Source organism: Protopterus annectens, chromosome 7.part0 (genome assembly GCF_019279795.1).
Source record: "Protopterus annectens isolate FY-2018-M chromosome 7.part0, PAN1.0, whole genome shotgun sequence".
Classification (NCBI taxonomy): Eukaryota; Metazoa; Chordata; order Ceratodontiformes; family Protopteridae; genus Protopterus; species Protopterus annectens.
This window is the reverse complement of record NC_056739.1, coordinates 1,668,910,427-1,668,934,031: the sequence shown is the minus strand read 5'-3', so window position 1 is coordinate 1,668,934,031 and position 23,605 is coordinate 1,668,910,427.

Here is a 23,605-nt window from a genome sequence, read left to right as displayed (position 1 = left end):
CTACCTACTATTACACACTACAACTCAATTTATTAATTGCAAGCACCACTGGTTACACTTGGTGTACAAGTGGCTGCAGTAATACATCACTATGTATGCCTTTGTGTGTGTGTGTGTGTGTGTGTGTGTGTGTGTGTGTGTCTCCCTCCCCTTCTTTCTGTCTCTCTATATATGATATATATATATATATATATATATATATATATATATATATATATATATATATATATATATATATAAACTCTACAGAGCCGGATAGGGAAAGATGGGTATACATAACTGTCAGTATGCACGGAGATATTTGGATATCTCAGTTCTATAGTCAGACATGGGTTGAAATTAGCTAAGTGTAGTAGCTTGCCCAGTGTGACCACTGGTATGTACAAGGGGACTCCAGGTCAGACCTACCTATACTCCAGGCCGGGAGTTTGCGTGCTACAGACAATTGGCTGCTGCATTTGATTAAACAGTCCAGCACCTTTTTGATATGATGGCCTAGGGATTTCCTGGTGGTGTGCTGTTCATAATATGTGAAACAAATCTAAGGTGTGTACTGATTGTATTAGACTGAAAAGAGTTTTTACTAGACTGAACAGGGCTTTGCATCTTATGTATGGTATATTTTACATACCAATGTGATTTACTGGTACATCAGTGGCAGATTATTGTAGACTGATGTGAAGAACTGCTGACAGACATTTGAGTTACTGACTCCATACACTGCCTGTGACTCATGCTAATGCATTAACTGGTCTATTCTGGACTTTCTACATTTATCTGGCCATTAGATCCTCCTTTTCCTTGTATATGGGCATTTGTCCTGCACTGCTCCATTTCTTGGCTTTATCCACAGTTGCTGTTCTATGTAGTTGTATGCTGTGACTGGAGTATGTGATGTAACAGCAGACACAGGGTTGCAGACTTCACACCTCTGACTGTACCTGTTTTGCAAGGATGTCCAGCCTTGCACCCCATATGTCTGCTCTGGTCCTCAGACAGTTTGTGTTTACTATTATTCTATGGTTACATGGTGCCCATACCTCTCAACCTCTTGGAGCTAGAGATCTGGACAAAGCTATGTATAAAAGTGGGACACAGACACAGGCACAAACATAGGGACAACTGTTTCATATTGCTCTTACAAACTTACACAGTTGATAGAATTTGGATTTTGTATTAGCATAAATGTTCTGATGGGTAAGAAGTGTGCATCTCAACTGTCTGTAATTATTTTCTCATGTCAACCTTTTTTGCTTTGCCAGTAGTTTGCCAGAAAAATGCAATGTTATGAAAAACGGATCATTTAGATGAGGCAAAAATGTGAACATTCTGGCACTCTTACATTTGAGGGTTATGATGGTGTCCACTGACTTGTTGTTAGTACTGACACAGTTACATGACAGCCTTGACATCCTGCTGCTACTCTGACATGTTACAACCTGCTGTTCTACTAGCCACCATCTAGGTTACTCAGAGCTCTGTACTGTCCATATCTGTAGACCCCTGTCTCTTCATTGTCTCTGGCTTTGTCCAGCTTTCCTGCAGTAACAAATAGTGACATATGGACCATCTGTAGAACTCCTAAGATAGGTGTAACTTACATGCAAAATAGCAGGTACAGCCAGTATTGAACCAAGAGCACTATCAACCATGGTAATGTACATAGCCCACTAAGCCACGACAGCCACCAGACAGTACAGTTTAATTCCTGACACTTTCAACCATAGACATACATAGTACATTGACTCCTGCATATTGTGGAAATGGAGCATGTCACCAGGTTGATTGGGACAGCCCTGGAATTGTGTGGTCTGCTGCTATTACCTTGCAAACAGAATTTACTGCAGTTGTATGGGAACACAGGTGTGTTGGAGGTAGGTGACTCTATCGTTGACAATCAAGCATCTGTCCTATGAACCTGCTGTTTGTAATTCCCTCACATAGTGCACTATTTGGCAGAGAGTTCCTGTTGTCCCACATAGCTGTCAGCTGTCTGCAGCTATCCCGGTAGCCCACTCTATTCCCTTACATACATGCAGCAGGTCAATACCTATGCTACCACAGTGTAGTACGCCATACATTTGTTGTAATGAAGTGTGACTTACCTTGTTCCTGCAGCAGTGGATATAACAGTGCTTCAGAGCTGACTTTCTTGGATGCTTGCAGTACACAGCCAATACATGTTAAGGTACAGGTTGTGTGTTGTGGCTGACATCCTTTTTAATATGTAAGTGAGTCAGAGTGTGATGTCAGTCCCTAGGTCCCTAGGTTGCAGGACATGTGCTATGCATTGCCTCTTTGCCTAGGCCAAGGCATACTGGGCATGCTTATGCCTGCCTACAGGGACAAGCTCAGGTGGTTCCTCCTTTGAGTCCCCATGTGACTGTGGGGACCTTAGCACTGGTGGGGGAGCTGCATGTCTCTTCTCTGTGATGTTCCTGCTGCAGCTATTTCCACAGGATCATATTGTGTATCATGGCACATACTTTGAACATGTGTACACATGTGGCTGGAGAGTACCGCAGGGCTCCAACAGATATATCAAGGCAGTGGAACCATGACTTGAGAAACCCAAACATATGCTCCATGATGTTCCTATTTTATGTGTGTGCCTCATTATGGCATTCGTTGGTTGGTGTGTGTGCATTTTGGATGGGTGTCATCATCCATGGTTTCAATGCATAGGCAGCATACCCCAGTAGATAGCCATATTGGATGCCCCCCATGAAAAATGTCTGGTGCAGCTGTGATGTGTGCCAGATGTGGGAGTCATGATAACTCTCAGGGCTGCCAGCACACAAATTCATGATGATGCCCTGGGCATTGCACATGACCTGGCATTTAATGGAGTGATACCCCTTGTGCTTGATGTAGACTTTACCCTCTTCACTTGGTGGTGCTTTGATGTGCACATGAGTGCAGTCTATGGTACCCAGTACCTCAGGGTAGTGTGCTACATGGTGGAAGAGATGCACATTGCTGGCTTTCTCTTCAGGAGTGTGGGGTAAATAAATGCGCTGACTGGCATGTGCTTGCATGTCATCCAGGAACTGGTGGAGTACCCTGGATGCAGATGCCTGTGAGACCCTAATTATGTCCCCAGCTGGTCTTTGAAAAGTACCTGTAGTTAATATTCTAAAAGTTACACATAACTTTGTATCCACTGGGATGTGTTTCCTTCTATTGACCCTGGGTCTGAGTTGAGGGCGGCAGAGCTCAGTGAGTTCTTGAAGTATGTCCCTGTCCACCTTGTAGTTCTCTACAATCTCCAGCTGATGTAGCCCCTGGAAGGATACCCTAGACCTTAACACTCTTGTACTTCTCAGTCTGGGCTTATTGTCAACATCAGCATCATCACTGACCTCAGCCTCTAGCACATACAGTTGTAGCAGAGCAACAGCAGCTGCTATCATTTTGTCAGTTAAAATTCCCAAGTGTGTACTCCAATAGTGTAGAGTATGTGGAAAAAATCAGATTGTAGGGTGCATACATACTTTATACTGGTGTGCTGCAGATGCAGCCTGTGTGATTGTCTCACTATGATGCATTCCACCTGACAGATGTATCTTTAGTGGTTTGAATGAGCCAGTGTCTATTGAACAGGGCTCATCAGTCATTTCTACTTGATTGACTTCCCCTAGCTATTTTCTTTTTTTTTTAATAATTTTTTTGTTAATTCTTTCACTGCTAAGCACTGGGGCATAGTGCACAAACCCACAGTGCTAGTGTAAACATTGCTCAGCAGTTTGGACACTCCCCTATACACGGGCAGGCTCAGCTTTTTTTAAACCAGCTAAAACATGCGACGTGAGGCTAAATACAACTCAGTAGCATTTGACACCCCCTGCTTAGCATTGCTTAGCTGAGCATAAACAGACAAAGCTACACTCCAATTGGCTTACACATAGCATGACACTCCCCCTTTTGATGTCAGCTGCCATTTTCTACTACTACCTATGTGGTTCTAGCCCTACCACAGGTTGTATCTGCAGAAACAGTGACCATTTTGCTATTCAGTAACCCCAGCTCATTTATGTAGAGCTAATTGAGTATAACCTGGATACTTCACAACTCCAGGGCCTACCTCCATAACAACCACTGAAACCTTCCATTGAAAGACTCTGCATGCTTGGTGCTATAATGCAATATTTTGAAAATGTCTAATTTTCATTTTTTGCAATTTTTAATTTTTTTTGTATAATGGCATGTTTGCGCATCACTGCTCGCAATGCAAAAGTAATACATGTATTAATATATATATATATATATATATATATATATATATATATATATATATATATATATATATATATATATTGTATTCATTTACATTGCTTTTTACACTCACTGGCCATAGTTTTGGCAATTTGCATGCCTACAGTGCAATATGCACTTTTTATTTGGCCTCTTACAGCCCCTGTTTACATTTTATATTCTGGTACATGGTTTCTGTCTGCATACATTTCTAACACCAACATGGCACATGCATGGGTGCCTTTCTGCTTACTGGATAGCAAATTAACTTCCTTTGCATGGATTTTACCAGCTTATGAGGTGATTTGCATTCTACAGACACTTTTGTGTCCGCACGTTCAGGAATGCCCCTCCATCCTGTTTATTGGATCACTTGGCATCCATGTTCCATGTCAGGACAGTGCCACTATGCCTACATGGAGAATCGCTCCGTGTAGACTTTTTTGAATTCCCCCTTAAGTCTTTAGTACAATGGTTAGAATATGTGAACTTTTGGAAAGAGGAAATTATGTTATTTAAATAGGGAATTTATGAAGATGGTGTAATACCGTTCGCACAAACATCTTTTAATAACCAGATAAAACTATTAGGTGCTATTTGTTTATGACTGGTTTTGATGTATACATATATGTATATATATATATATATATATATATATATATATATATATATATATATATATATATATTATTTGCTAATAATTTCCATTTTGAATCATAAGATGAATTAATCCACAAAGTTCTAACTTTTACAATGGTTGAAGTAGCATACAATTGAATATCAGGGAATCCTATTCCACCATTATTCCAACATTTTCTGTGCCAATCAAAGGAAAATCTTGGTTTATTAGGATGCGAAAAAATGTTAAGTAGAGTATTATTTATCTTCTGCATCAATTTTTTTTTTTTGGTGGAGATAGTACTAAAGATTGCTAGACTAACAATATTTTAGGGAGAATGGCCATCTTACTAAACATTAATCCTTCTTCCATGGTTAAGAATTTGTTCTAATTTGTGACTAAACTTAAAATGTTATCAACAACCTGTTGAAAGTTTGTTTGTATCATTTATTTACTATTAGACATAATGGTTATACCAAGATATTTCATTTGATTGTTATTCCAAATGAAGTTGAAATATTTTTGTATGAATTTTTAATTTTGTATTAATTTTTATTAATTAATAATGCACTTATTTTATTATGATTAAATCTTAAGTTTGAGATTTCTTTAAACTGACTTAGAGAACAAATTATATGCTCTAATGAATTTTCTATATTTTATATTGTTAGTAAAATATCATCGGCAAAGAGTTGAATCTTTAGTTTAAAATCTTCTTTTATTTTGATACCATTAATGTTCTTATTGGATCTAATACTTATAAAAGGGTTCTATAGCTAATGTAAAAAGTAAAGGTGATAATGGACAGCCATGTTTGTGTCTTTTTGTAATTTATAAGAATTAGAAAGAAACAAACCTATTTTAACATAAGCTCAAGAGTTATTGTATAACTTAGAACTGAGTGCAATTAGCTCAGATGAGAAATGATACACTTTAAGCATTTTAAACAGGTACAACCAATTAACTGGGTCAAAAGTCTTATTTAAATCAAAACTAATGATAGAAAGTTATTTTTTATTTTTATTTCCATAGTCTATTAATGTATGAATTCATATTATATTATCCTGTATTTGTTTATTTACAATAAACCCATTTTTATCATTATTAATTAGTTTAGGTATAAGTAGATTAAGTATGTCAGCTAAAATGGACACAAACATCTTATAGTCCACATTTTATAGTGAAATGGATCTGCATGATGAACACTTTGTAGGATCCTTATCTTGTTTTAAAATAGGTTATATAAGGGAATATTTCCATGATGGGGGGACTTCAGTAGCTGTTTTTATTTATCTATAAACCTTAAAGTGCATTATCCAGTAGCATTTTATATAGTTATGGTTTAGGACCATTTAAGCTTATTATTTTTTAACTTTTTAATTTGATGTTTTATTTCTGTTAAAGGAAAACCACACCCACAGACTCAAAAAACATGATTATTTTATCACGGTATGGTGTTTCGTACATTTTAATACCACTCTGGGACTATTTACAGTTTTTTAAATATTTTTTTATGTAATTTCTGAGTCTGACCATATGGGATCTGGAATCTTGAAGTAATTTTGATTATTTAGTCTGCGTCTAGGTATCCCCAAGTGCAGTGCTTGTCTGTAAAATATTACATCAAGCAGGCCTTTTTCTTCTTAAAGCTCCTGCCACTGCATTGATTTTACATGCATGCACTGCTGTCTTTCAATCGCTCAGTTTTAAGTAACATTTCATACCATCCCATGACTACTTAAAACACAAACATTGCAAGTGCCACAGAACAGACTTTTAAAGTGCTTTTTACAGCTGCTTCTTTTTAGAATGGCTAAACTGCAGTCTTTTCTGAAGCCTGAATTGTACTACATTGACTCAGCTCCCATCCCCCTTCATACCTAACGTCCCTAGCTGTCAAAATGCTAAGGGTAATTTGAGCTGTTACCTGATGTAATTGATAGCTCACAGCATGAGACTTGACTTATATACTGTTTCCTTGTTCTAGCCTTTACTTTCTGTATGGGTACAGAAAGAACCAGGGTGCTGTGACATCACAGCATGGGTGGGTTTTTAGGATGGTAGCGGTGATGTCAGTTTGGAGAGGGAAATGGCTAGAAAGTTAATTGTATTCAGTGGCCTTGATATCATCAGTGAATTGGAGACTGCAGAAAGCTTTTCCAGGGTGGGACAAACGTTTTTTTTTTTAAAGTGAAACCACCACAGTACAGTAAGGTATTATTCTAATGGAGAGAAACTGTCAATTTAAAATATTTTAAATGCTGTATTCTGGTTTATTCATAACAGGGACTGTAAATAGGGAGACAAAAGTCAGAGAAGTTGAGCATTTCATAACAGAATCCCATTGTTGTCCTTTAAAGTGAATGGTCTATCAATTTTTCATTTGTTCACCTGTTAATTTATTATTTACATTTTCTCTTAGAAAGTTTCAACTATATCATCATTATCTAGGTTATTTGTATTATTATTTATATTTTCATAAAATATTTTAAAGCCTTCAAGAATACCTTTAATATCTGTTCTACTTTTTTATTATTTATTTGTGCTATCATTTCTTTAATATGATTTAGTTTACTCATTTTTTTTTATTTAAGAGCAAGTTTGTGCAAGCTTAAATGGTTTATTGAATATGCCTGAAGTGTAAGTTTTCCAGGTTTATTGAAACTTTATGATTTAGAATTTCAACATATTTTGTATTTAGGTTTTTAATTCAGACTGATTGGTAATGTTATTTAAGTTTTAGATTTCACTTTAGTGTGTCTATTTTGGCCTGTAATATATTTAGTTCTTTGTCCCATTATCTTGCTTTAGTAATATATCAGCTTGTAGCTTTTCCATTTAAGAAAGCATTTAGTGCATCTCACAGGACAAGGGCAGATACTTCACCATTCATGTTTACTTCTAGGAAATGTTTGATCTCTTTAACATACCAGTCCTTGAATCCTTTTATTTTAATAATGTCCACAGGTAATCTCTTGTGATGCATTATATTGTCAGTTTTAAAATAATATTAAAGATTATAGCATTATGGGCTGATAATGGACATGAAACTATTGAAACTTCTCTGATGTGTAATAAATTGTTTGAGACAAAAATTTATCTATATTTGTTTGTACTCCATATCTATATGAATACTGGGTAACTTGAAGTTAGTCTGTTTTCCTTAGCTCATATATATCCTTTCAATTCATTAGATTTACAAAATCCATTAAATGTTTTGCTAAAGGTATGATCCTCAGCTTTCTCTCTGCAGTTGAATCTTTCTCTGATAAAATACAATTAAAATCAGCAGCCATTATGGCTTCACCTTTCATGTAATAGGCAGTGATGGGAGTAATATATTACATTATGTAAAATATTACTGCAATATATTGCAATTTCTAGTAACTAGTAATATAACTAGTTACTTTTTCAAAAACAGTGACTAAGTAATAGTACTATATTACTTTTTTGAGTAACTTGTAACTTAAATGTGAGTTACTTTTGAGTTACTTTTTCTTAAACCAGTGGTTTTCAACGTGGGCAATATCGCCCCTAAAGAAAACTTGTAGGGGATAGTATGGATAGTAGTCAGATGTTTGGAGGTAACAGAGACTTTGAAGGGGTAATTTGGATAAAAAATGACAACATAATGTTGGCAAAACTCATAGATTGTAGCATTCATAACATACCACTCAACTGTGCCAAATTCCTCAGCATTTCTTAGTTTTGGGCTCAGATAAATAGAGTGCCACAAATTCCAAATTGTCCCCATTAAATCCCAATTTTGGTGTGCAGACAAGGGCACCAAAAACATCCCACTTTTAAGAGGTTTCAATTAAAAAAACACCCCATATTGGTGGCATCTTCTCCTTTAAGGAGAAACATTTGCTACTCCTTACTGACTACAGGAACAATTTCCAGTGTCACTGATTTCATGACCAACATGTAGATAATGCCAGAGGAGGGATATAAAAATTCAGATTCAGGCATCTATTATTCTAGTTCACTTACAGATTTTGTGTCAGTATACATTTTGAACAATAAGATATCTCTGCAATTTAACAGAAAATCAAGCATTTCCCTGATGCAGGGCGAATAATAAAGGTAACATCAGGAATAATTGGTAGATACAATTATATATTATCTTGCTGTTTGTAAGGTGGACTTCCTGTTAGTGAGTCTGTGTTTCAAATGTTTCCCTGATGTAAAGAAATGCAGTTTAAGAGTCGGTCACCCACAGAACTCATATACTGCTCAGCATCTCAGCATAAAAAATATTAAATATAACCATTAGCCAAACAGAATGTGTGGAGAGGGACAATGATCTGAAACCAGGAAGAAATTTTCAGTAGGAGCTTATAAACTTAGAATGGTTTTAGAATGACACGTTTTGCATTAGTGTGCATTTCCTCTAGGATATCAATAATTAAATTATTTCTGAGAAAGAGTAATACACTGCAGTCAACTAATAACGATAATAATTAGAGCTGTACTTGACTGACATAACCATAGAGTTATGCACAAGCCTGGTATTGCATTAAAATAACATAAGTGGAGCTCATACAGGTTTTACAAACTAACAGAGCCATGCAAGTTAGTAAGTCCATGAGTAGAATGGGAAAACGTAACTGTCCTCTTCAAGTGTATGTGCCATAATTAAAGTTTGTAAATACTAGGTATCTTAAGTCACAACATTAATAAAAAGTAAAAGTGGCCGTCACAAAATCCAGCATTTAACTTCTGCTATAGGACTGAAAAGCAACAACTTCAACTGTAGTGTAACTGCTAATGTGTGCTTTGGATGTAAACTCAGTCTACATTTACTACGGAATTTAAACTAGCTATGCTGAGGTAAGTGTGAGTGAATGTATGAGTGTATGAGTGCACGAGTGTATGAGTACATGTGTTAGTTAAATTGGCGGTTCATTTTTCTGTATGAGAGAGATAGTGTGTCTATATAATTTAAACTAGCCATTCATATGAGAGATAAACTGTGTGTGTTACTGTGTCAGAAAGTAGGTGTGTGTAAGAGTGTGGGACTGTGTGAGAGAAGAGAAAAGGTAGATATATATGTGTGTGTGTGTGTGTAACATGCCTCTCAGCTGTCCAGATTCAGCCTCATAGTTTTGGTCTGTTTCACAAAATTTGTGGTTTGCTGGTAAATCACAGAATATATATGAGTTTCTGACTTTATATGCTTTATAAAATACATACTAAATCAAATCCTGTTATTCTATCAGCTTTGTAAGTTTATAAGAGCAATGTTTTAAATTTTGTCCCTATTTTTGGGCCTTTGTCCTCCATTATGCTAATCTTTGACCAGATTTATTGTGCTAAGAGGTTAAGAGGTACTGTATTGCAGAATTTAGAGAGTACCAATTTATTATGTTTTAAATTTAAGAAAACTGTTATTTTGTATTGTTTTGAAATTGCATTAAACACTTAGTGATGCAATTATTAAAGAGGAATTCTACAAACAGCAAAGGCCTCCTTCACACCCATGCAACTTATTTATATTAAGTCTGAGATAACCATATCACAGAATAAATTTAATTCCCCAAGATACCACACTCTTGATGCTGGTATACATATCTTAACAACCAAATGCTGGCCATCACATGTTTCAGTGTTGATCACAGCTATTTCACTACATATATGTGGTATTAATTTTGCTGCTTAATAAAATAAGACATTTAACAGTAAATCACATTCCACTGTGAATCTTTTTACATTATTTTTAACTTAGTATTTTAAGCACAAATTGCTGTACTCTTAAAGAACAATACTGATACAACTTCTACATATATAATAAGTACAACACTACAATTTAGTAATTTTATACATTCTAGAAACATTAGTTTACTGTTTTATTTAATCATTCTCTGATATTTAATTTACCCAATTCAGTGTTATAAGGGAGAAGGAGCCCCTCATAGCAAGCAGAGGGTGCAAGGTAGACAAACAAATTATGGGTACAGTGACAATTTTTAAGAGGACACAGATATACACACACACACATACACACACACGCACACACACACACACACACACACACACACACACACACACACACACACACACACACATACACAGATGCACATGCATACACAAATACATACATCATATTATATATACTCAGAGACAATTTAGTGGATTGGCAATTCACTGGTGTTTTGCCTTTAGCCGACAGTTAGAGGTATGAGTCAGTGCCCAGCATCAGCAGCTACCAGATTTGTTTACAGAGCCTTGCAAGGCATGTTGGTATTTGCAGAACTACAAGAGCAGAAGGTTTCTGAATCAGGTTTATTTTATCCATTGATTTGAATGACCTGATACCAACATATTGACAACAACAGTGGCTTGTTATACCAGTGATTGTTATGACAGACTTTAGTTTCCGATTAAGATTAACAGAGTGCACAGTTCTTTTATATATGTTACAGTTACTGATGTATGTTATTTTATTGAATTTCTGTAAGGGCACAGCTAATGTGATATCAGTGTGTATATGCTAGAAGTGTGGTAGGGAAGAAGGTAGAATGCAAAGTGTTTTACATGCCTATTGCCTACTTTTTCCCTTAAGATTTTTTGTTAATGCTGTAAAGGGACTTTAACTGGTGCTTCTGTCTGAATGTATATTTTCAGAGTTAATGTTAAAGTGGGGAACATTTTCACAATTATTGGAATGTTGGTATCCCACAATTCCACTGGAGTGGGTGGAGTTACATTATTATACACACACATTTTATGTTGATTAGTGTCCAGATTTTTGGCCAGTTGTACCTACTTTCATGGGCATTGTCCAGATTTTTGATGTCCAAAGTTGAGAGGTATGATTCATAATATATCATTACAATTAGTCTGGAGCATAATTTACTTCATTTATTTAGCACTGCAAGGAGGTGAAAGCTAATGATGACCAGACTCAGGCCAGACTCAGGCCCTGCCCTGTTACTGTGGGACTCTCACCCAGTAAAACACCCCCTAACACTGGGACAGTTCTAGTCTACTAGAGATCATATCCTTACCTTGCCATATAATAAATGGCATTTGTTCTCCATACTGCTATCAATCAGAATCGAACTCACCACTCATTGGTTTAACACCCAATACCCCAACCCATTGCACCAAGCAGGACTCTTCAGGTGGATCTATGTTCAACCAACTTTTGTTTTGACAATTTTTATTATGTTCTATTTAAAATTCTTTTTGGGTTTCGATTTTTAGTTGCTGGAAATAGGCAAACTGCAATAGGTTTTTATAGGTCTTGTGCTGCTGGCTGTGTATGGTTTGTTGTTTTTTTTTTTGACTCTCTAACTATAAAGACTAGTTGTCTTCTTCTTTTGATTGCTCCCATTAGGGGCTACCATGGCAGATCATCAGTTCACAGAACAAGTGGCAGTAGAATTTTACAGTGTCAAGATGACAGCCTGGCACCCAACCTTCCTCAGAGGGCACACACAAGCACACACTCACACCTAGGGACAATTTAGAATATCTAATCCTCCTGCAGCATTTCTTGGGAATGTAGGAGGACACAGAAGCACCCAGGGGAACCCATGAAAACACAGGGAAGACATGCAGATACCGCACAGAATGCACACCAGCCAAGAATTGAACAGGAAATCCTTTTACGGTGAGGTGATAATGCTAACTGCTGCACCACTGTGCTGTCCAACTATAAAGACTCGTTTGCTCAAGTTTTTCAACTGTTAAATGCTATTCATCATCATTGTAACATTATGTATACAACTTTATTAATAATACACTTATGTGCATGTGCTTATGTGTGTGAGTAAATCTCAATATTATAATTGATAAAACATACTTACATAAAAGTAGTGCATTACTTTAGTTTCATAACTAGTAATAGCAATATATTACTTTTTTAGAAAAGTAATAAGTAATAGTAATAAATTACTTTCATTGAAAAGTAACTAGTAATAGTAACAACATGTTACAGGACACCGAATGATATGAATTAATTTCCAGAAATGAGTTGAATTTAGCACACTCCAAAATTAGTTTTCTGCTTACAGATCATTTGTTACAGGGAGCCATTAATGAGAAGTTGTTCAATTACCTCTATGTTAAGAACCCAAGAATCCCGGTGATATTTGGGATTCCTAAGACCCATAAAGGCTTAGCTCCACTAAATTTTAGACCTATTGTTGCAGGAGCCGGTGGTATAACTGAACCACTGGGCAAATTCATTGATTTCACCATTAACGGATTTGCATTTTCACTGGACCATGTGTGCAAGGACTCGTGGGAAGTTTTGAAAGGTATCCAGAAAGAATTATTCAAGCCAGACCTGCTAATGGTCACTATTGACATAGTGGAGTTATTTCCCAGCATTCCCCACAATTTAGGTTTGGAATGGTTTAATGACACATTAGCGGCTATGTCCAACCTAGATGGTAACACCATTGGATTATTGGTGGAATTTATGGAAATTATATTAGAAAACAATTTCATCTATTTCAGTGGCGAATTTTTTAAGCAGAAAAAGGGTGTAGCAATGGGGACTGCTTGTGCCTCCAGCTATGCCAACATTGTTTTGCACCATTGGGAGAGTGAATTTATTTTCTCCACACATTGGGTCAGGTTCATTAGTCATTACAAAAGATACCTGGATGACATATGTTTGCTCTGGAATGGCACTTTGGACCAATTTCTCGATTTTATGGATTACATTAACTCCACCACCTTTTTCTTGAAATTCACCTACAATGTAAGTCATGATTCCCTGAATTATTTGGACATTACTCTTTCCAAGGACATTTACAATGGTATTTTCCAGTCCAAAGTTTATAGAAAAGAGTCCTTTTCGAACTATTTACACTTTGACAGTGGTCATCCTTTTTATCAGAAAAAAGGCATAGTCAAAGGACAGCTTATACGTGCCTCAAGAATGTGCAGTACAGGTGAATTTTTTCTAGAAGAGGTGGATCTATTAAAGCAGCTATTTGGAGAAAGAGGGTACCCGGTACTTTTGGTTGATGAGTTAGCCAAGGAGGTTATTGCAGGTAGGGACGATGTATATTCCCCTTTGTTGGGGAAAGGGACAACACAGAATATTGGTTCAAAATCTTTGGGGAAGTTTGATTCTCACAATAGCTTTGTGTACACTTTTTCGGAGGATTCTTCCCAGGTAGAATAGTCCATTTTAAGATTTTGGCCTATTCTGAAACAGCATGAAGAGCTCAAGCAAATAATCAATGAGCGTCCCTCTTTTGTTAGAAGGAAGGACAGGAATCTCAAAGGGTTATTTGAAGGGAAACCTAAAGTAGGTGGGAAGCGAATTTGCCCCAAACCTGGGACCTACAGTTGTGGAGCATGCAAGCAGTGCACCTATGTGGCAAACAACAGTGTATTATTCATCCCATCAAGAAAATTTAAATTTAGGGCTGAACATCACTATAACTATGGGGTGAAGGGTGTTGTGCATTTGGGTTTTTGTATACAATGCTATAGTTTCTATGTGGTTAAAACCGAGAGAACCCTTAGAAGAAGGATTTACGAGCATTTATATGAAATTTCTAAAAAGAAGGACACTAATGCTTTCTATAAACATCTTGGCACATGTCCCAACATGCAGTTGAGATTTATGGTTTTAGAGCAAGTTCTGCAGGACAGTAGAGGAGGGGACTGGGAGGCCCAGCTTGAGTATAAGGAGCTGTTGTGGCAACTCAAACTGAATGCCACAAAACCCCCAGGCCTGAATGACAGTGTCAGCATTGCTAGTGTCCTTAAATTAAGAAGGGCCAAATTATAAATTATAAAATTACAATTCACAAAACTACAGTTTTTATGGCTGAGTCTATTTTACACAGCAGATAGTTTTATTTATTTATTATCTAACAAATTTCACCACTTTTTGTAGGCATTTTTTGCACAAAGTGTATTGAACACACACACTGTGATTTTATAGGTTATATTTATTTATTTACCCATTTTAACACAGATTTTCTAAAAAGATTTCCAGGATTGATTAATGATGTATCAATGCTTTTTAATGATGATTAATGGTTCTTAATGCTTTTTAACATTTTACTGTTCTACAGAAGTGTTTTTATCATTGCATGGCTTACAATTTTTAAAAGCATGGCTCAGTGGTTCTGTTTCCACTAGGTTACTAATTAACAATGTATTTGCCTATTAATTTATTTGCCTATCAATTAAGCTGTTAACACATTTGATCATGTGATATCATTACTTGTAGTATATAAACTTGTGTTTTTGTGAGTGCAAACTCATCTTGAAAAAGCCTGGTACTGATCCAGGTGAAAGTGCTTGATCTCATATGTTTTTCGTCTTTTATTTTGAATAAATTTGGCAGTGAGCTACAGTTGAACTGGTTCGCCTTTCTCCTTTGCTCTGGATTTTGATATTAACTAGTAATAGTAACTTATTACTTTTATAAGTAACTAGCACAACACGGATAGTATTGAAGTAATTCTTTTCATCATTAGCTCCAAACCCTGGAATGCAATAAGAGTGCACCAATGTATATAGTTTTCTGTTCCACTCAATTATAACAATGCTTAACATACCATTTTTGTCAATAAAGTTATCTTTTACTTTAGGCATTACTGGTGAGTTATTCCACAAAATGAGGGTGCCTCTTCTTTTTGCTCAAAAGCCAGAACCTGCTACAATCAAATAATTCTTTAATGAAAGTTTATTTACATCTTTATTAAGTAAATGTGTTTCCTGTAGAAATACTATTTGACCTTTATGTAATTGCAAGTATTTGAACAGACTCCCCCTTTTTACTGGATTATTCAATCCATTAATATTAATAAATATGCATTTAGACTCAGATATTTATATAAGAGAGAAAAAAAACACAGTTATGATGAAATTGCATTTTTGTACAGAACATATTATTTATATATAACAATATGAAATCTTCAGCTATGGATAAAACTTTAGAAACAAATAAAAAATGCCTACTAATATATCCCTAAGACATTCGATCATTGAATAACTTAGACCTAGTTTGTTGAAAAAGACAAACAAAATACCGCTCAAATTATTCATTAGACTAACAAAGCTTACCTCATGCTTTTGATTCATATGAATGGCTCTCATTTTTTTAGTCTGCATCATCTTATAAAAGCATGTCAGTGAGCTATTATGAATAAGAAAAGTTAAACAGTTATTCAGAATCTTTATTATAAGTTGAATAAAGTGAATATCTCTGCAATCATCTTTCCTCGTGTTATCTCCCTGGTCTACTATAGGAAGGAAGTCAGTTATTTTCATATTTATTAATTTATAAGTCAGATGATTTTATATTTTTCTATTTTATTTACTATGTATAAAGTTGTACATAGGATTATAAGTCAGTACCTGGCTAACTGTCTTTATAGGTCATTCAAAGACCAGCCAATTACCTGTTTGTATACTATGTCTTGTACTATTACTATATTCCTAGGTTTTATATTTTAGCTATAATTTTAGCTATAATCCTAGTATAGAGTGTCACATCATAGAGCATTTATATTTACTCAAATATATTTGATACTCTTTGATCTAGTACTACTGTTGGAATCAGTCTTATTTTTTTTCTTAAATGTTATGTCTAATTGTATCTGTCAAACATTTGAAAAATCTTCCCTTTTAAGATTCAAACTTTCCATAATATATTGTTCTGAGTTATTAAGTTTTGTTATCATTAAAAAGAGACAATAACAAAGAAACACATCCCTAAATTTTTCATCAGAAGTGTTATCCTATAGGCTAATATATAAACTATCCTTTTGGTATCCTGCAAGCATTTAGAACTATTTAATAACCAACAGTGGTTTATAATGCAATTCACTGTCATTTGCTTATTATCTAACGTGTATATGTTGACATCTTAGCATATGGTTTAAAATATTATGATTATTTACCTTTAGACTGAAAGAAGTAACCTGGACAGCTCTTAGAATTTTGGAACTCCCACAGCATCATCAAAGTCCTCATGATTCTAATTAAGCTGATTCAAGCTGGTCCTCATAACAATGGCTGTCAAATGAACAGTTTATCAGCTACAATCCACACAAAAACATTCATGACTGAATCCAAGCCACCTCTACTTTAAACTTCAATCCCTCAAACCCTTCCAAACCTCTAAAAAAACAACAACAAATATGTCAAAGTATGTTAACCACTAAAAAGATGTATTTAAAGAAATAACATTTAATGAGTCAGTAAGCACAATTTGTATGGGATGTTTAATACAAGGTAGACAGTAATTATTAAAGGAGATATAGCATATAAACTTGCATTAAAAGAATGACAGTTATGTGTGATCCAGGTTTAACTTGTAAAAGTGTGGATGTTACTCTAATTATTTCAACTTTTTGATAAAATTCCAGTAATAACTTTTATATATACAACAAACTATATTTTTATACTTTGTTATAGCATAGCATAACTTTCTTGGGTGCTATTGCAGGCCAAGTATACTATCAGTATTAAACATTCAGAACTATTTAGTAACTGTCAGTGGTTTAGAATCCAATTCACTGTCTTTTGATTATTATCTAACTTGCATTCTTTGACATCTTAGCATATGATCCAAAATATTATGATTATTTACTATTAGACAGGAAGAAGTAACATGGACAGTTCTTAGAATTGTCAGAACTCCCCACAACAACACAAACGTGCTTATGATTCTAAGTTGTTTCAAGCTGGTTTTCTTGGTAAGGGCTTGAAAATAAACACTCCATCATTTTCAATTCACACAAAAAATGCCCGCAAGTGAATCCAAGCCACCTCCACACCATACACCAGTTCCTCAAACCATTTCAAACTACCAAGTAAAAAAAAAATCTTAAAAAACCCCAACCAGCAAAAAGCCATTACACTCAAAGAAATAACATTTATGATTCAGCAAGCACTATTTATATGAGATGTTTAATAAAAAACAGACTGTCTTTTTTAAAGGAGACATAGGTTCATAGGTTCATAGGTTGGTACTAGGCTATCAGCCATAGGGCCTATACAAGCCTAGCCATAACAATTTCCTGGCTATTTCTTCCCACAGTATTTACTTCCCTGGAACCCTGTCTAGTAGGGTGACTGACATGATCCCCGGGGTGAATTTCATATCTCCCATCTAATCATCAAGGTTCCTTTTGAAGATGGCCAAAGAGGCGCTCTGCTTGACATGTTTGGGCAGTCTATTCCAGAGTCTGAGGAGTCTCTGGGTCAGGAATCTATCCCTCCAGCATGTTTTGTTCATTGCAATGACAAGGTTTAGATCCTGGGAGCATGTGTCTCTGAGGGATTGGGATTTCTATAAGTGTAGCATGTCCAACAGCTCTGAGTTTGACATGGCCTTGTATGTTAAGCAGAGATCGCCTCTGAGTAGGCGATATGCAACAGAGTATAGGTGGAGTTTTTTTAGATGGTCAGCATAGGACATCTGCTTTAGGCCTATGATTCTTTTAGTGAGGTATTTCTGTGGCCTTCCCAGTTGTTGCAGATGTCTTGAGAGGTACATACCAAACAGGGCATTGTATTCTATAATGGGTCTATGAGGGATAAGTACAGAGGGAGAATTACCTCATTTTTTCTGGATGAAAAGCCCTTAGTGATGAGGTGTGCCACATAGAAGGATTTCCTGACTGTTGTGGCGATGTGGTTATCGAAGGTGAGACCACTGTCCACCAGTGTCCCCAAGTCTCTTATCACACTTTTGGTGTTTAGTGTACTGCCACCTATGTGGTAATTCATAGGTACATGTTTTTTTCCCAAAGGGGATAACTATACATTTCTTGGCATTGAGCTTGAGCCCATGGCTCTGGCACCAAGCATATAAACTTGAATTAGAAGTATGACAGTTATGCGTGATCCAGGGTTAACTTGTTAAAGTGTGAGTGTTACTCTGTTTGACATATTTCCATTAGAGACTTTTATATATGTGAAAATCCATATTTTTTATACTTTGTTTAGAATATAGCTTGTCTTTCCTGGGTGCTACTGCATGTCAAGTATACTATCAGTAGCACACTACTGGTCCATTTTAAGAACCCAGAATGTAACTTAACATGCCTCTTTAGTGTTATTTGTTGCATCTTGTATTATATTTAATAGTATATTACTCAACTATGCCAAGATATCAGAAAAGTATGCCACCTAACATAAGTTTCATCATATTAATGATTAACTTTTTGTAAGTTGAATTGTTTACCCTTTTAACTCTAAGTGAAAATAAGTGGCATTAATTTCATATATAGCTAAAAGAATCAAACTCTAATGTTTTAACAAGGGAACAAATAACCATTTGAAGTAGGGAAATAAAGAAAGAAATTATTTACCTTGTAAAAAGTAATATGCAACACCTGTTTATAAGTATTCAAGCACTTATTTTATCAATAAGAATTCATGACCATGAAATACATTAATTTTCATTTGTCCTTCAGTGTTTTACTGTTTTAACCATTTCTTGTTGTATTTCTCTTCAAAGAAGTTGATAGATTCCAGTCTATTTCTTTTATTATTTCTAGGATTTTATTTTTCAGTATAAAGTCGATTGCATCTTCCAAGGTGTTAATAAACTTCTTTCCTTCTTTAAGCTTCTAACAAATGGCACACATGCTTTTCTCTTTGACATCATTAATGTAGAATAGTCATTATCAAATGTTATAGTATCTCCTTTCATTTTAATTGGATAATTAATCCATACAGCTTTTAAGACTAAATCATTATCTTGTGATGAGAAACATCTTATGATCACTGACTTTGGTGAAGGTGTTTTTTTTTTTTAAAGATGAGTTAGAAAGTCATGCCCTTTCAAAGCCAAAGGAAGAAGCTTCAGACAGGTTCAAAGTTTTAGGCAGCAATGTATTTGGGAATTGAATCATATTGTCTTCCTCTTCTTTTTTAGGAATCCCATAAATCCGGATGTTATTTCTTCTAGATCTGTTCTCTAAGTCTTCTGTTTTATCCCAGAATAAGTTGTTTGGTTTCAGAAGAAATTCAGAAATTACTACAGCACTCAACTTTCCTCACTTGTTTATAGGAAAACAGTTTTTAGTACTTAATAAATAAGCACCTATCCAGGCATGTCTAAGGGACAGCTCCCAGTGTTTTCTCCTGTCTACCTGATGAATCTGGGCATCTTGGGGCAATGCAGCAATTGCCTCATGTACACAGACAACCCTCTCCTCCTATCACCCAACACTATAACCTGTGAGAGATGCACTTATATAGCCAAACTGGAAGCAAAGCTCTCTTCACCCAAGACTGGACTAGACAGTCAAGAGGAGAAGGTGAACACTTGCACCACACCACACTCATCACAAAGTCCCTCAAAACCTACACCACCAAAACACACACGTAGAAACACAAAAAATACACATACATTCATGGAGGCTCTCAAAAAAAATCTACCCATGCAACAGTGACCTCCAAAGTGGAAATGCAAGCAACCTCCACCCCCCAACACAACCCAAATGACAAATAACCCACAAACTCAGTGTGCCACTCAACCACAGCCCATAAGGCATAACAATGTACCCAACACTCTAATCATAGGTGACTCTATAGTCAGGCACACTGATGTTCCACTCATTAGGCTAAACAAGGAGAAAGTTACTGTTAGATGCCTGTCAGATGCCAGGATCCAACACATAATGCATGCACTCAGATCACTCCACAACAAGTACAAATATGACTCTGTTATTGTCCATGTTGGTGTGAATGACCTAAGATGTACCTCCCTGGACTACTTGAAAAGAGACATGGAGGAGCTGTCCAATCTTGTAGCCCAGGCAGATATGACCCTAGCCCTGAGTAGCATCCTGCCATCACCCAGAATGATACCACAGTACAAGGACAAAATGATTGACTTCAACAATTGGCTAAGCTTCTAGTGTCATTCTAAGGGAATCCAGTATCAGTCTACCTGGGATCACATGATCGACAAACCACAATGCTTTGCCAGAGATGGCCTGCACCTATCGCCCTTGGGATTCTGGATATTGGCTAAGGCTCATGCCACACCTATAGTGCCTTTTTTAGGCAAGATTCAAATGACAAATTCATCACCGTAACAGGTACACGCAAGCAAAATCTGAGGGTAATGCTACTTAATGCTAGAAGTCTAAGCCTCCAAATGCACTCACTTGAGGCACTCCTTAAAATGGTGAACATTGTCATCTGTGCAGTGACAGAGACTTGGTTCAAGGCTCCAAAAAGCACCCCTGCATTATCAGGCTATAATTCATACCACACCTTTCGGCCACCTAACCTGGACTGAAGCACTAAAGGTGGAGGCGTGTCCATATTCATTAAGGTTATCCACACCTCCAGGCTAGTTGCTCAGCATAATGCATCCGAGATTATCCAAGTGCACCTAACTTTGGGCAAGACCGCAATCCAAATTGTAGCTTGCTACAGATCCCCCACCATGCCCCAGGATTCCCACTCCTCATTTCTTGATACACTGGAAAATATTAGGGTACAACCTAAAACCCTAATAATGGGCGATTCCAACTACCCTACCATTAACTGGGAAAACTTCTCATGTACCAACTCTTGTGCTAAACGTTTTCTGGAATTCATAAATTCCAACGCCTTGGATCAACTTATCCACACCCCCACCAGGGGCAGCAATATCCTAGACCTGGTCATTACCAACATGGACAACAGGTGTTCCACACCAGAGGTCAATTCCTCGTTGGTCAGATCCGACCACAAGCAAATCACCCTAGACATCCACATTCCCACCCCCACCCCCCATTAGGGAAACCACTGAAAAAAAAATCTCCAAAGCCAACTTCATGCTTCTTAAAACAGAAGTGGCAAACTTCTCGACACCCATGCTGATGGACAACAGATGTATGACTGCTGAATCCTATACAATTGCACTTTATAAGCACTTACACGAGTGCATGGATCATGCAATCCCTAACAGAACCAAGATGCTATCCTCCAAAAAAAGGAAGCCAATCTGGTGGTCCCCTGCTATAAACAAACTCTGCAACAGAAGAAAGAAACTGTTGCAAAAAAGAGTAAAATCCCATGAGTGGAGGAACTCCGTGGTCAGCCTTAGTAAGAAGCTGAGATCCCTCATTAATCCTCCAAAGCTAGTTACGAAAACAAAATCGCCGATGATTCTAAAGACAACCTCAAAGTATTCTATAGCTATGTCAAGAATCTCAATGGCAACACTCAGATCTGCTCTGAATTACAGCACAATGGCACTAACTGTACAGAACCAACTGATATTGCCAACATCCTGGGAGATAGGTTCAGTGTTAACTCTGCCCTTCTCACATCTCCTAAAGGGCCCATCTCTATACTGGAAGAATGCAAAGTTCCTGTAATCATGGCTGCACAAGTAAAAAACACACTCTCCAAAGCCAAGAACACAGCATCCATGGGACCTGACAACATCCCAGGCTTCTTTCTACATTAACTACAGAACGAACTGGCATCCCACCTAAGTACCATGTTCAATCATAGCCTCATCTCAGGCTTTGTGCCCACTGAATGGCACACAGCAATGGTTATCCCACTCCACAAAGGGGGAGCCATCACGGACACCAGGAACTACACCCCATTAGCCTGACAAGCCTGGTCTGCAAGGCTATGGAGCGTATCATCATGGAACTTATAAACAATGACACTGGTAATCTCCAAACTCTGGACCTTTCCCAGTTCGGGTTTGTAAAAGTAAGATCATGTCTCCTAAACCTGATAGACTTCTTTGAAGTAGTCACCAAAGCCGTAGATGAGGGTAAGGTGGTTCACACAGCCTATCTTATAGGTTCATAGGTTCATTGGTAGATACTAGGCTATCTGCCCTAAGGCATTTATAAGCTTAGCCAGAGTGTATTTGGCTTCCACCTCCCTATTAGATTAGCCTACTGTGCCTCTGTAAAGTAGGTCACAGAGGGTACCCTTTTAAGATTAGTTTACTGTACCTCTGTCTAGCAGGGACACAGGAGAGATCCCAGGGGTGAATTTGCGATTTCGCATCCACGCGTCCAAATTTCGCTTGAAGAGGGTCAGCGATGGGGCTATGTCTAACATGAATTGGGATTCTATTCCAGAGTGAGGGGAGCCTCTAGGAAATGAATCTGTCCCTCCAGCATATCCTATTTATTTTTGTGCTGAGGTTTAGGTCCCTGGAGCGTGTAGCTCTAAGGGACTTGGATTTTTTGAGGTGGAGCATGTCCATTAATTCTGAGTTTGACATGGCTTTGTACGTCAGGCATAGATCGCTTCTGAGTAGGCGGTAAGCAACTGAGTAGAGCTGGAGTTTCTTTAGTCGAGCTGCATAAGACATCTGTTTGTAGCCCATGATCCTCTTGGTGAGGTACTTTTGGGGTCTCTCCAGTTGCTGCAGGTGTCGGGTAAGGTACATCCCAAAAGGGGCATTGTATTCAATTATGGGTCTGATGAGTGACGAGTAGAGGGGCGCAATGACCTCTCTTGATCTAGATGTGAACCCTTTCATGATAAGGTGGGCTATATAGAAGGTCTTTATAACCACTTTGGCAACATGATTATCAAAGGAGAGATTACTATCTACGTTGGTCCCCAAATCTCTAATTACTTCTTCCGTACTTAATGGATTACCACCTATGTGGTAATTTGTGGGCATCTTGTTTTTCCCAAAGGGGATGACTATGCACTTTTTAGCATTTAGCTTGAGGCCGTGGCTCTGGCACCAAGCATCCGTCTTTGTGAGACCCTTTTGGAGGATGCTTGTGTCAGCTGGAGATTCGATTATGGCCC